Source organism: Cydia fagiglandana, chromosome 7 (genome assembly GCF_963556715.1).
Source record: "Cydia fagiglandana chromosome 7, ilCydFagi1.1, whole genome shotgun sequence".
Taxonomy (NCBI): Eukaryota; Metazoa; Arthropoda; class Insecta; order Lepidoptera; family Tortricidae; genus Cydia; species Cydia fagiglandana.
The window spans coordinates 9118761-9133167 of NC_085938.1; the positions used below are offsets into that span (position 1 = coordinate 9118761).

General features: G+C 38.3%; 1 protein-coding gene and 1 long non-coding RNA gene across 3 annotated transcripts in view; both read left to right on the plus strand.

Moving 5' to 3' along the window:
* Positions 1-14407, plus strand: part of LOC134665869 (uncharacterized) — a 451632-nt gene that overhangs the window by 236978 nt on the left and 200247 nt on the right. The gene's annotated exons all lie outside the window — the stretch shown is intronic.
* The window catches only part of LOC134665834 (four and a half LIM domains protein 2-like), a 192941-nt gene that overhangs the window by 40299 nt on the left and 138235 nt on the right, over positions 1-14407 (plus strand). The gene's annotated exons all lie outside the window — the stretch shown is intronic.

Here is a 14407-nt window from a genome sequence, read left to right on the forward strand (position 1 = left end):
GATTTACACGCAGGAAACGCAGATTCGATTTTAATTCCCAAATCTGTGCGTTTGGAGGTATATAAATAATAGCAGCAATGTTCCTGGGGGCCGATTTTAGAATTTCGATCGCCCGATTTCGTCACTCGAAAATCGGTGGAAAACGGCGAAATGCTAATTTTTGAAATAGGAGCGATCGAAATTTGGAATCTAGTGGTATTGACCACTCGATTTCAATTCTATTAGTATTCTTTAAACTAAATATAAAATTCTTTAAACGCCTAGTTAGTTAGTGGAGATATCATTTAACGAAGTACACGAAATCGAGTGGTCGAATTTCAAAAATCGGCCCCCTGGTCGAGTAACGAGGATCATGATTTATTGTGTTTACGCGAATACCTGAAATAAACAATTTGTTGGTCCCGCGGCGATGTCAGATGTGTTGTTTGAACTGCAGTAATTAATACTGTTACTGCGTTAAATTTCCTACGCGGCATAATTTGATACTTTCCATTATTTATCTGTGTGATAGTAAGGCTTATATAGCACCTGTATACTCGCAGCCTAGAGAGTATCTCGATGGATTTTTATAAACCGATTTGAGGATATTTTATATATTATATTTCCGTGTTCTTATAACCCGGCAACCTTCAAATCAAGAGTGAACAGGCACCTTCTGGGCGAGCTCGCTCCATCGTAGGCCACGTCTACGCCTCGGCTAGTCTGTGGCCATGAGTAAGCCCATTCATAATAAAAAAAAAAAGAGGACAAAAGTTTACCATAGGCCATAGACTCCATAGAGCAAAAAAAATATTTTGCTGTGACGTCTGTCCCCGTTGTACCAAAAATTTTTATCGGTCGCGATGACTATTTAATTTATTACGTGTTTGAATGGATGCTTAACCCACCAACGGAGCAGCAGCTGACGTCCACAGTGATTCATTACACATCACTAACCACATTGCTGGTTATGGCCCGGGATGCTATTTCATTGAAATCTGTTCCTGGCTAGTATGTAAATCGGGAGATTAGATTTCATACTCTCCTTATATTACCTGTAATTATTTTTTTGAATTTTACCTCATTTACTTATCAACAAACATATGTAGGTATATCGGGATTTTCAGAAAAAAGAACTGTACTGTAAGTACTTACTATTTACTTTTTGCCAATATCTGCGAGCAAAGCACAACAAGCTAGGTACGAATAAATTTTATATTCGTAGTCATTTCACGCTCATTTTTGGCAAAATTTATAACATCGGCTCAAATGACCTTGTCAACCTTGTGACGTTTTAACGGCTACTCGTCGCGTGAGTCGTGCAGCCAATTTGTATTCCAGGTGCGGCTAATCCAGCCGAGCACGGAAATTCATTTTCCATGTTACTGATAAGTTAAGGGGCTAGTGCTAACGGGCGTTTCGGCATAATCTGTCGCGACGCCGGTGACATCTAGCCGCGAGCAGCGGAACTAATCTAATTTGTCATGAGGCATGCTATCGTAATTTCTAAAGACGGATGCATTAACGCGGAGGTCCTATGGGCTTCCCTTGCCTTGTTTCATAGCGTTTTTTAGTTTTCAAAGCGTTGTATAGTAATAAATTGAGTTTGTAATGATATATGTACGAGTATATAACGAATAAATTTAATACGGAGCCAGTGGCCACAACCGGGGCATCTGTCATAAGTAGGTACTTCATATTATTGCTAAGCATAGGGTATGCCACTTCCGGCCCTATGTCGCAAATTTTGTACCTAATGGTTACCAAATAGGAAAACCAGCAAATATTCAAGTAGGTAACTCGAAAAATATTACACACAAGAAACGAACATCTAAAATCAAAATTTCGTTATATGCCTCTCTATCGCTCGAATGTGCGAGAGTGATCACGAAATACCAATGTTGATGTTCAACGTTCGACGTATTGCCTCCCTGTCACACTTACGTACGAATTTACAAGTGCGGCAGAGAGCCCCTCAGAGCCCCCAGAGGGCCCTCTGTTCTTTCTCGCGCGACGTTATACAATACTACTATACGAGTACGTCGTCGTACTCGTCGTGGAGTCTCTCATGATCGTCATACATTATCACCAAGCGTAAACAGCAGTGCACTCATTTGTTCCGTTGCAACGCGTCAGCTGGAACTGATTGAAGGCCACAAACTTGTTGCAATCGGAACTACACATTCATGCACAAAGTGAAGGTCAAAATAGGCTTCAATGTCGGTAAATTTTATTAAAAAAAATGTTGTTAGGCACTTACTTGTAAGCTCAAGGAATTTAATTTCAGTGCCATATCGTCTATGCCCTAACGTTTGCGTTTGCATATCGAAGCCAAAGGAGAATATTTTGAAGATGCGTTTTGTTTCACTTAAATCAATGTACTTAGTTTTAACTTTGAATGTACTTAGTTTTAACTTTTAATGTCATTTTGTAAAAAAGTTTTCAAGTAAATAAGTAACATAAGTAATTATTTTTGGGCAAACCTGTATTTACAATGCCATCATAAGAAATGTAGGCACAAAGGCTTAAGGGATATTGGTATTGTTGGAGAATAAGGCTGCTATGAGTATGCATATAACCCAAGAAGAAAGTATCCGACAGAATGTTTGCACTCGCGTTACGGCTACTTAGGCACCACAGCGGAACACGACTCTCATTAGACACCGCGGCCACTACCCTAGTAGCATTTTCGTTGGGGCCCACGGTGCCAACGGTAGGGAAAACGTTGGGATGAGGTTCGTTCCGTAGCCAACATTAATTTTGTATTGGCCCACCATCGCATTTACCAACATTCGCTGTGGCACAGATGCCCAACAATGGGCCTTTGTGTATTTTGGTACCGTTGGCTAAACAACGATAATATTCGTTGGCCCAATGACGACATATATCGCATTTACCAACATTGGCAGTGGCAGTGATGCCCAACAATGGGCCTTTGTGTATTTTGCTACCGTTCGCTAAACAACGATAACATTCGTTGGCCCAATGGTGACGAATACCGCATTTACCAACATTGGCTGTGGCACGGATGCCCAACAATGGGCCTTTGTGTATTTTGGTAACGTTGGCTAATCAACGATATCATCCGATGGCCCAATGATGACAAATATCGCATTTACCAACATTGCCTGTGGCACTGATGCCCAACAATGGGCCTTTGTGTATTTTGGTAACGTTGGCTAATCAACGATATCATCCGATGGCCCAATGATGACAAAAATCGCATTTACCAACATTGGCTGTAGCACTGATGCCCAACAATGGGCCTTTGTTTATTTTGGTAACGTTGGCTAATCAACGATATCCTCCGATGGCCCAATGACGACAAATATCGCATTTACCAACATTGGCTGTAGCATTGATGTCCAACAACGGGCCTTTGTTTATTTTGGTAACGTTGGCTAATCAACGATATCATCCGATGGCCCAATGACGACAAATATCGCATTTACCAACATTGACTGTAGCATTGATGCCCAACAATGGGCCTTTGTGTATTTTGGTAACGTTGGCTAATCAACGATATCATCCGATGGCCCAATGATGACAAAAATCGCATTTACCAACATTGACTGTAGCATTGATGCCCAACAATGGGCCTTTGTGTATTTTGGTAACGTTGGCTAATCAACGATATCATCCGATGGCCCAATGATGACAAATATCTCATTTACCAACATTGGCTGTGGCACTGATGCCCAACAATGGGCCTTTCTTTATTTTGGTAACGTTGGCTAATCAACGATATCATCCGATGGCCCAATGACGACAAATATTGCATTTACCAATATTGGTTGTAGCATTGATGCCCAACAATGGGCCTTTGTGTATTTTGGTAACGTTGGCTAATCAACGATATCATCCGATGGCCTAATGATGACAAATATCGCATTTACCAACATTGGCTGCGGCACTGATGCCCAACAATGGGCCTTTGTTTATTTTGGTAACGTTGGCTAATCAACGATATCATACGATGGCCCAATGACGACAAATATTGCATTTACCAACATTGGCTGTAGCTTTGATGCCCAACAATGGGCCTTTGTGTATTTTGGTAACGTTGGCTAATCAACGATATCATCCGATGGCCCAATGATGACAAATATAGCATTTACCAACATTGGCTGTGGCACTGATGCCCAACAATGGGCCTTTGTTTATTTTGGTAACGTTGGCTAATCAACGATATCATATGATGGCCCAATGACGACCAATATCGCATTTACCAACATTGGCTGTAGCATTGAGGCCCAACAATGGGCCTTTGTGTATTTTACTACCGTTCGCTAAACAACGATAACATTCGTTGGCCCAATGGTGACGAATACCGCATTTACCAACATTGGCTGTGGCACGGATGCCCAACAATGGGCCTTTGTGTGTTTTGGTAACGTTGGCTAGTCAAAGATATCATCCGATGGCCCAATGATGACAAATATCGTATTTACCAACATTGGCTGTGGCACTGACGCCTAACAATGGGCCTTTGTGTATTTTGGTACCGGTGGCTAAACAACGATAACATTCGTTGGCCCAGTGAGCACAAATATCGCGTTTACCAACATTGGCTGTGGTACTGATGCCCAACAATACCAGTTGAGTTTGCTTGTGGCGTCACTAGATGGCGTTACTGTCTCCAAACATCGAAGTTATAGTTATTTTCTCGATTATTCCGTATATAATCATAATATTTTTTTAAAGTAACTTATAAATCTAATAGCTATAACTATAAAATTTATACATAAATTTAAAAAATTGTATTTTACCAACATTTTCTCAATTTAAATCTCAAAAGACATAAATCTCGCTTACGAAGTTTCGAAGGGCGGTTAGTATATATACAAGTTAGAGTGTATAGTAAGTGTACTTGCTTCGGCAGTACATATACTAAAATTGGAACGATACAGAGAAGATTAACAACAACTGCTGCCTAGGGCCTTCATGTGGATACAACCAATGCCTACCGTAGTGTAATTTATCAGCAAAGGCCCAACGTCGTATTACACAACCACTTACTTAACGTAGGGTAACTGTAGGACTCGTAAACAAAAGCCCATTACATAATTAGACTGTAGGCACACTATAAATTACACAACTATTTACCTACGGTAGTATTGTAAGAATCCTACACAAGGCCCAACGTTAAAGTTACACTGTTGGCCCTTTGCGGGACAAGCTGTGTTGGGCCTTCAACCTGGTGCACGACTACCTACCGACCTACCTGACTTGCCGTTGGGTAATTGTTGAATTTGCAAACAAAAGCACAACGAAAAAATTGCCCTTTTTTATTTTATTGCAGTTGGCCCTACAGCAAGCCATACGGCCAAATGTAACAATTAACCAACCATCAAACAAATGTGTATAGGCCCAACCACGGCCCAACCAAAACTACCACCGTTGAATAATTGTATGATTTATTTCAATAGGCCCAACGAAAAAATTACTCTAATGGCCCTCTGTTGGGAATCTTCGGGAGGGCCTTTGTCGAGGGCCCTCCAGCAAATCGTACGGCCAAATGTAACAATTAACCAACCATCAAACAAATGTGTATAGGCCCAACCACGGCCCAACCAAAACCACCACCGTTGAATAATTGTATGATTTATTTAAATAGGCCCAACGAAAAAATTACTCTTATGGCCCTCTGTTGGGAATCTTCGGGAGGGCCTTTGTCGAGGGCCCTCCAGCAAATCGTACGGCCAAATATAACGGTTGCCCAACTAATACGTAAACAAAGGCCCAACAAAATCCCTACAAGAAAATGCTATTAGGGTAAGTGCTATGTAACCTACTAGTTTGCTATCTAACCGTCGGAGAGGCAAGGACATGTATCTTGTTACGCGGTTTTTCGTTTGCATCAAATATCTTTATAGTATAGTTCGTTTTTTTAGCATTAGAAAGAACTTCGCAGAAGTAAGCTTGTGGTTCCAAATCCGGCACTTTTAGCGGTAATAATAAGCCTGTTAAGATATAATTTAGATTAAGTATTATTTAAGTACCAATGTTGCTATGCCCTTACAGGTGCATGTAACCTAAGATATATAAGACCTGTAAACACATGTATGCAATAAATGATATGAATATGAATAATTTAAAGTAAGTTATATGTATTGACCATGCTATCATTAGATAATTCAATAATTATTAACACTTAAAGAGCCTGATAAAAACTGCACGCTTGCTTCTGTGGAGTTCTTTCTAATGCTAAAAAAACGAAATATAGTGTTTGGTAGAAAGTGAAAAAGGTCCACTAATGAGACATTACTTTGTTAGCATTTAATTTTAATTAGTGTTTGGAAAAATATGTTTGAATTATCCTATGCATTTAAAATTTAGGCATTTACAGATACTCGTATTTTAGATAAAAATTAATGTAAACAAGGTTTTCATGTGTTAATAAAATTTAACAATTTTACGTACACTCGTATACGTAATCGTTATTTATAAGAAGAAGATTTTTATGGTTAAGTATATGAATTCAATTAAGTATGTACTTACCTGAAAAAAAGTTCTGGGGAGTTCTCTCCAAGTGATGGCGTCATGTACCTACCTACCTACATTACTGCATTATGTACCTACAATAATATATGTGTAATTGTGTAAAGATTGCGTCTAAAGGCTCCTCTTCACGTTGTAGACCAGCGGTGGAACAAAAATGGGTTTTGATAACATTAAAGTTTTTTCTTTTTTGATATGTTATTGTAAGCATGTTAAATAACATTCATGTAAAAAGTTAGAAAATTTTAGGTGGAGCGTTCGGCCATATTTAAATTTTCAATTTTTGCTAAATAACTATGCAAATATAAAATTAAAGTTACAAAAAACTTTAACATATTCAATAACACTTTAATTTATTCACAATATTCGGTTTTTAGAAATCTGGAACAGCTGCTTTCTGGTGAACGTAAAAACAGGAATTATAATGTAAATATAGAATTAGAGTAGCTGATATTGCAAAATTACGATATTATCTATCAACTTAGTATACATGTAAAAAGTTAGAAATGTAGACAATGTGCTTGTCTAGATATTGCTTTCTCGTTAAGCAGTATAGCCAATATTGAATTAAAGTTTGTAGAGTTAATATTACACGGTCATAATAAAGATCTTAATTCTCACACAAAAGATTAGAAATATAAAATCACGGCGACACTAAATACTGATACGTAAGTATGCATTCCGAGCTTATATTAAGTTACATTTCAAACGCGCGGCGTTTGCGCGCGCCGCGCTGTGCGCCGTGGCAGGAGGTAGCGATCGACGGTCGCGGGCTAGCGGTTAGCGCGGTGCCCTTAAAAATGCGCAAAGCGTTTATAAAATTATTATCAATGGTACTTAAATAGTTATTTTACGCAGTACACTAATGGAAACTTACCTTCCCTTATTTATTTCTATATGTACTAGGGATTGCCCGCGGTTTCGTTTACGTAGAATTCGTTATCGTGTTAAGTATAGAAATAATAGATACATTTAAAAATTATTTTAGGTGCATTGTCATACAGATAACTACCCTTGTTAAAGTATTCTTCAAATTCAATACACAGGTGTCATTTCAATATAATTTTGCGTAATTTGGCGCTTTTAGGTTATAAATGACTAGCGACATATATTTTTTAAGAGCGATCATCTCCGATAATATTTACTTTATCATAAAATCAATTTCAAACTAACGTTATTCAATATTTATCATTTTAAAGTCAATATTCCCAACCAACTGATCCAATTTACCTACGGTAACAACTCAAAATTTGCATCAAATTAAATGCCACTTTTCTTATCCGTTTCGAACAATCAAGAGGGCCTTTACGAGCTGATGTGGTGAAAATTTTATTTAACCTTCGTCCCTTGAAACCTTCACTACGCTCAAGGTTCAACTTTACGAACCACTCGCTACGCTCGTGGTTCAATTTTAGAATGTTTGAATTTGTGAATGTGCTTCCTGCCTCGCACAGCCAAAATGTGGAATGAACTGTCCGATACGACCTTCAAACCTTCAAAGACCCCCATCTTAAAGGTCGGCAACGCGCTTGCAACCCTTCTGGTGTTGCGGGTGTCCATGGGCGGCGGTAATCGCTAACCACCAGGTGATCCGTCTGCTCGTTTGCCTCCTATTTAATAAAAAAAAATGTTTCGCTTGTTTGGGTATCAATATTAGCACGAGCGGTTAATCAACAACTTTTCCCCTTGTAAAACAAATAAATAAGGTAGGTGAGGTGCAGGCATATGAGGCCCGGCGGGTAACAAGGCCCAGCATTCAAAAATAGCAGTTGCTCCCTATTATTCCCAATTATTCTGAATTTGTACTTGTTCCTAAGAAGGCCCACTGTCAGTGCAGGTAAAAAGGTCTACTTCCGGGCCTTATTGAACGTATGAGATGAAATATTAGATTAAAATATTTTAAGATAATTTTCAATATTTTTAATCTCTTATTAATAAGGTCGATTTGAAGAAACTTCTATGAAATTATGACTTATAAATAACACTTGCACTGCGTGGGCTGTCAAAATTGCTGCAGACTTTTCTTGGTCTAACTCTAATAATTTTTCACTTGCTTTATTGACCTAAAGACGTTTCAAAGAATCAAAAAGTCTAATAACATTGAGGCACTTATACTTTTTAAAGGCAGTAACTAATTACAAGTGACTTTTTTTTGTTAATACATAGGTAGGTATTTACGATCATCATCATATATTTAAGAGTATGACTCTTGTCGGTGGAGCAATTTCCATGTTTGGCGGTCCTCCGCCTTCTCTTTGACAGCCCGATACGACATGACGTTGATCTTTTCCTTTATTTGATCCATGTACGCTCTCCTTGGTCTTCCCCTCTTCCTGTTTGCTTCAACTTTCCCTTCTATGATATTTTTGATAAATTCGTCGTGTCGTATCAGGTGCCCAAGCATCCTTCCTCTTCTATTGTCTATAGTTCTTAACAAACTCCTCCTCTCTCCTACTACATAGGCCACACTGAATGTTTTGCACTACTGGCCACTGGTAAACATTTAAATTATGAATTGTATATTAAAAAAAAATACAGGCTTTTGATTATGGAATGTGACAAATGTTGGCAACAAATCGATCGTCTTTTGTTTTTAATGGCTTGTCAAAATAAGTCAGTGCGTTGAACGTGGCTTTAACGCGAACATATCTTTAGAGCTATGATTTTGTTATGATTTTAAAAGTTCGCTTACTCCGCAAGAGTGTAGTGCTTGCCTTCAAAATGCTTTTGGGATTGAAGCACCACATCTGAGCATCGTGAGGCGTTGGTATGGTGAATTTAGTAGAGACAGTATTATTCTAGATAATGATTTTCGTGAAGGTCCACCGTCCACGGCGATCATTCAAGGAAACGTGGCTACTGTGAGACGACTCATTGAAGAAAACCCACGAATCACCTATGACGAAATTAGAGGACAATTAGGGATAGGTATGAGACAAATACAAAAGATTTTACAAGAATATTTAAAAGTCGGGAAGCCTTGTTGTCTTTGGATTCCTCACGAATTAACTTCAGTCCAAAAACAGGTACTTTTTGACTGATGCCGAGAAATGCTGCTTATTGTTCAATAAATAAAAAAATAAAAAAATATATATATGTCGAATACCGACGGTCTTAAAGGCGGTGGGCGCGTGGGGTAGTATCTCGATGTATTACTTCACAGCTAAACCAATACCTACCATTGCTACCAGTGCATGAAATAAACATTCGGACTCGTTAACCATACTAGTGCCTACTATATTTCAGTACTAAATAATAAAAAGAACTAATTTCTTTAAGGATGTTAACGGATTACTTTCAAAATAAAAAGATCACATGAAACCGTTAAAATCTTTATTCAAGTCAAACTAGGCCGGCTACAACCCTAGACATCTGACCTAAGAAGATTTAGATATGGGACCGGCAACAAACTCAGAGGGACAAATCTTTTCAAAACAAGTTAAAACAACACATAACACATCCTTTCTTTATTTCACAAAAGTAAGCTACTAATGAAACATAAGAAACCAAAATAACACTTGAAATAAAACACTTAGCTAAATGGTTAAACAACGCTAGATTCTATAAGCTATCAGAATAATCCTTCAGGTATAAGCCTTCAGGAACGTAGCGAGTTAGGCACGAGGTTGGCTAACGAGTACGTCCGATCTCTAGCGAGGTCCGATCAAGAAGAACTACCAGCGGCGGAGCCACCCTGCTCCCGCTTCAAGTCAAGTTGGCAAACCTGCTCGACCAGTCTACCAACATACCGACAAAAATGCCACTCGTGCCTACGCTCACTCGAGAAAAACCTCTCGACGTTCCAAAGCCTTCTACCTGTCATCTTAGTTCAACAATACGCCAATAGACGGCGTTACTCTCTACACAACTTTATTTATTTTGTTACAACCAAATAATACGTAGCTCAACATTGCTAATTAAAATCGATTAGCCCTATACAGTATGGTACAGGCGTCTAAAATAATGAACTATAACGCTGCAATACGTCTTTCTGGTGCCAGGCTCCGACATATATATATACAGGGTGATCAATCCAAATGGGTCAGTATGGAGAAGTTAGAAACTATGAGAGATAGCGAAATATGTTCTTAGGAACCATGGCTTCGATTTTAGATTTAATAATAATGGCATTCAATTTTTTTCTTAATTCTCTCATACATAACCGGGATTCGAACATGGTCAATATTCTTGTTGTTTGTTTGTATGGCAAGTTTTAAACGATGCGTGATAGCTGGGGGGTGCTCGACCAAATATCATAGAGGGCCCCGAGACAAAACAAACTAGATAAAAAAAAACAAAATGGCCGACTTTTTTTTAATTTTTTCAGGGCTTTAAAAGGGCGAGCTTCAGGCCGGGAGACCGAAGGGTGACCCCGGCGGAAGGCCGAAGGCCCGGAGCCTCCACCCCGACTCCCAAAACGCGAGGCCGAAGGCCGAGCTGCGTGAATGCGGTGCTTCCAAGCGTTCTACCAAGTCAACTGTCTTGACGAGCGAAGCCGACGGGCCGAATGCCCGACGTCGAAGCGTCGAGGCTTGCGAAGGCCAAAGGCCGAGCTCCGCGTAGGGCGCCGAAGGCCCGAAGCGTCACATGATAGGGGGCAGTTGGAGCTTAAACACGACCCAACACTTTTCCTATTGGGAGTCGGGGTGGAGGCTCCGGGCCTTCAGCCCTCCGCCGGGGTCGGCCTTCGGCCTCCCGGCCTTCGGCCTCCCGGCCTAAAGCTCGCCCTTCGGGCTCGCTTAACCTACTTGGGACTTTGACTTTGCCCGTGTCTGCCACCATTTTAGATTTTTTCAAAAAAATATTTTGACATGGTAATTTTGGACCCCTAGGCGCGGCTAGCATGCCAAATCTCAGCGCGCTCGGACCAACTTGAAAAATAAAAAAAAGTCGGCCATTTTGAATTTTTTTTAATGTAGTTTGATTTGTCTCGGGGCCCTCTATGATATTTGTTCGAGCACCCCCCAGCTATCATTATATATGGTATCGTTTAAAACTTGCCATACAAACAAACAACAAGAATATTGACCATGTTCGAATCCAGGTTATGTATGATAGATTTTCAAAAAAAAATTAATGCCATTATTATTAAATCTAAAATCGAAGCCATGGTTTCTAAGAACAGATTTCGCTATCTCCTATAGTTTCTGACTTCTCCATACTGACCCATTTGGATTGATCACCCTGTATATCAAATGAAGGGGCTCATTGTAAGAATCTCAGATATATTTTTTCATAATTTTAAAATAAATAGTTTAGAAGTTATTTAAGAAAATACGCAAAAAATTACCATTCCCCCCCCCCCCTTATCTCCGAAACTACTGGGTCTAAAATTATGAAAAAAATACACATATTAGCTCTTTTCCTATAGATGACAGGAAAACCTATTAGAAATGTGCAGTCAAGCGTGAGTCGGACTTAAGTACCTAGTTTTCCGATCCCTACGGGTTTTTTAAAGACATTTTACTCACTTTTCTCTAAAAAAAATATATTGTTAAAAATTGTGTAATCTACTGAACCCTTGGAACGCGAGTGCGACTCGCATTTGGGCGGTTTTTGTATTATACTTACATACAATAGTTCTTGTAGAAACGAAACGGCCAAGCCACACAATTTTGGTGTAGAGCTAGTAAAGTTAGAGGGCTTATAGAGTTAGAAGCTTGGCAAGAGATCTGATAACTTTTTGACAGTGCGAGCCTTATGGTTTCGTTTGGGCAACATTTTACATCAAAATGTTTTTGATGGGATTTCACTTCTTTTTGTAAGTTGTTTATGACAATCTTCCATCCCCTAATTTAAAGGGTTGGGGGTGATTTACTATTAAAAATCCTGAAATAAGTATCTGGGGGCATCTGTTACACAATGTACTTCTTACTGATTCCCCATATAAACCCTTCACCCCGTAAGGGTAAACTTTGGGGTTGAAATCTGCCTTCACCCCGTAAGGGTAAACTTTGAGGTTGAAATCTATTCTATATCCTTCCCCATAACAATACCTATCTACATACCAAATTTCAACTAAATCGGTTCAGCGATTATTGATTTCCCATACAAAATTAAACCCCATCTTCATCCCCTTAGGGATACATTTTTTTTGAATTTATTTGTTGTTTGTGTACTAAAACTATCTTACATACCAAATTTCAGCTTCTTAGAGGACTTCAGGAAGTACCCGGTATTGATGATCATCAAGTGAGTGAGTCAGTGACGAAATCGAAGTTTTTAGATATGAATAAAATCTTAAGTATAAGAGCTATGCAATTGATATGCTTAATAAGTCCGAGAACTTTGTTTATCTGGTATAATCCAACCCCAAGTTATGAGGGTTCCAAAAAACGACGAAGCGCTTCGAGAAAAGGTAGATAGTGCCCTTGCGCTTTTCTCGTCTTGGCGGGGGCACTGCCGTGCCCCCAGATGTTAAAAGATGAGACTACTGTAACTAATAAAGATTTATGTTTAGTTACCTACACTTTTTGCGTAAACTAGACAATTTTTATATCTTTAGTTATTAAGACCCAAAATAATTATTTTCACTTATTATAAATAAATCCTCCTGTTATGAAGTATCAAATATTGCTATTTGTATATGTATAACTCTTAAGTTAAAAACTGTCACATGTCAAAATGATTATTTTTTGCGGGATTAAGTAATACACTGGTAGTGTTCAATAAGGCCCATAATAGGACTTTTATAAAAGGTATATTTTCCAAGAGTATCGTAATATTTTTATAACTATTTTGGTATAATGAAGAAACTTAAATAAATGAGAAACCTATTTGAGTGAGTTTTCCATACTTCATATCCTGTTTATTAAAAAAAAACCATTTTAATTTAAGGTGGGCTGTATATAGGCATATACGGCCTACACGGAATATACAATAAGTTAAGTGAGGCCACTTACCTTATTGTATATTCAGGATGTATACCGTGTAATATTGAGCAGTTGGTTTATAATATACATATTATGATATTGACGTTGAATAGGACAGGACATGACAATAGGAACCAAAAATAGGTATAGTTGGTTAAACCAATTTGTCAGTAAATAAAAACAAAAAACTATATTCATCCTTTTCTTTTGGGTGCTAGTACTAGTGTAAGTCAAAGATAGTATGATGATTCTCCCTGTCTATGTTTGAAATGAAACAGTCCTTTGACAAACTATGTATAGTAAAAAATAGTTGTGAATATCTTGTACATTTTTATTACAATATTAGTCAAGATAATGAAATATAGCTGATCAAGCAAATCTTGTCACTAAAAAAAGGCGCGAAATTCAAATTTTCTATGGAACGATATCCCTTCGCGCCTACATTTTTCAAATTTGCCGCCTCTTTCTACTGACAAGATCTGATTGACCAGCTGTAGGTATTTTTACTTAATAAGATATTTTAATTTCACGTAATGTCCGCATCTAATTTATATATGTGCACGGTAAACAAACAAATGAATGATAAGAAAAGACAGACAGTGTTACTGAGCGGGAGGTGGGGCGAGGGGCGAAGTATAGGTAGGCTATGATAGGCCCTCGAGCGCCGCGCCGGCGACTGACGGACCAGCGCGGCGTATGTATGAATTTCGCGCCTTTTTAACTAGATTTTACTATTACAATGCAAGCTACACACAGAAATTTCTTACTTTCCATAATATGGCTGCGTATATTATTTTATAGTAATAGACTTATTTTTACAGACTCTAATTCAATATTAGATCTTATAGGACAAAAAACGTATATTAATTCTAAAGCATATATCTTATTCTTCTAGCTTTTTAGCTTGCCTATTAACTTATAAATTTAGATATGTTGTTGTGGATTTATTAAACTTTAATTCAATATCGACAAAATAATAAGCTAATTGTAGTTTGACAAAGAAGCACGTTAAAAAAATTTCTAATAATTTTACATTATAAAGCGTCATACATATT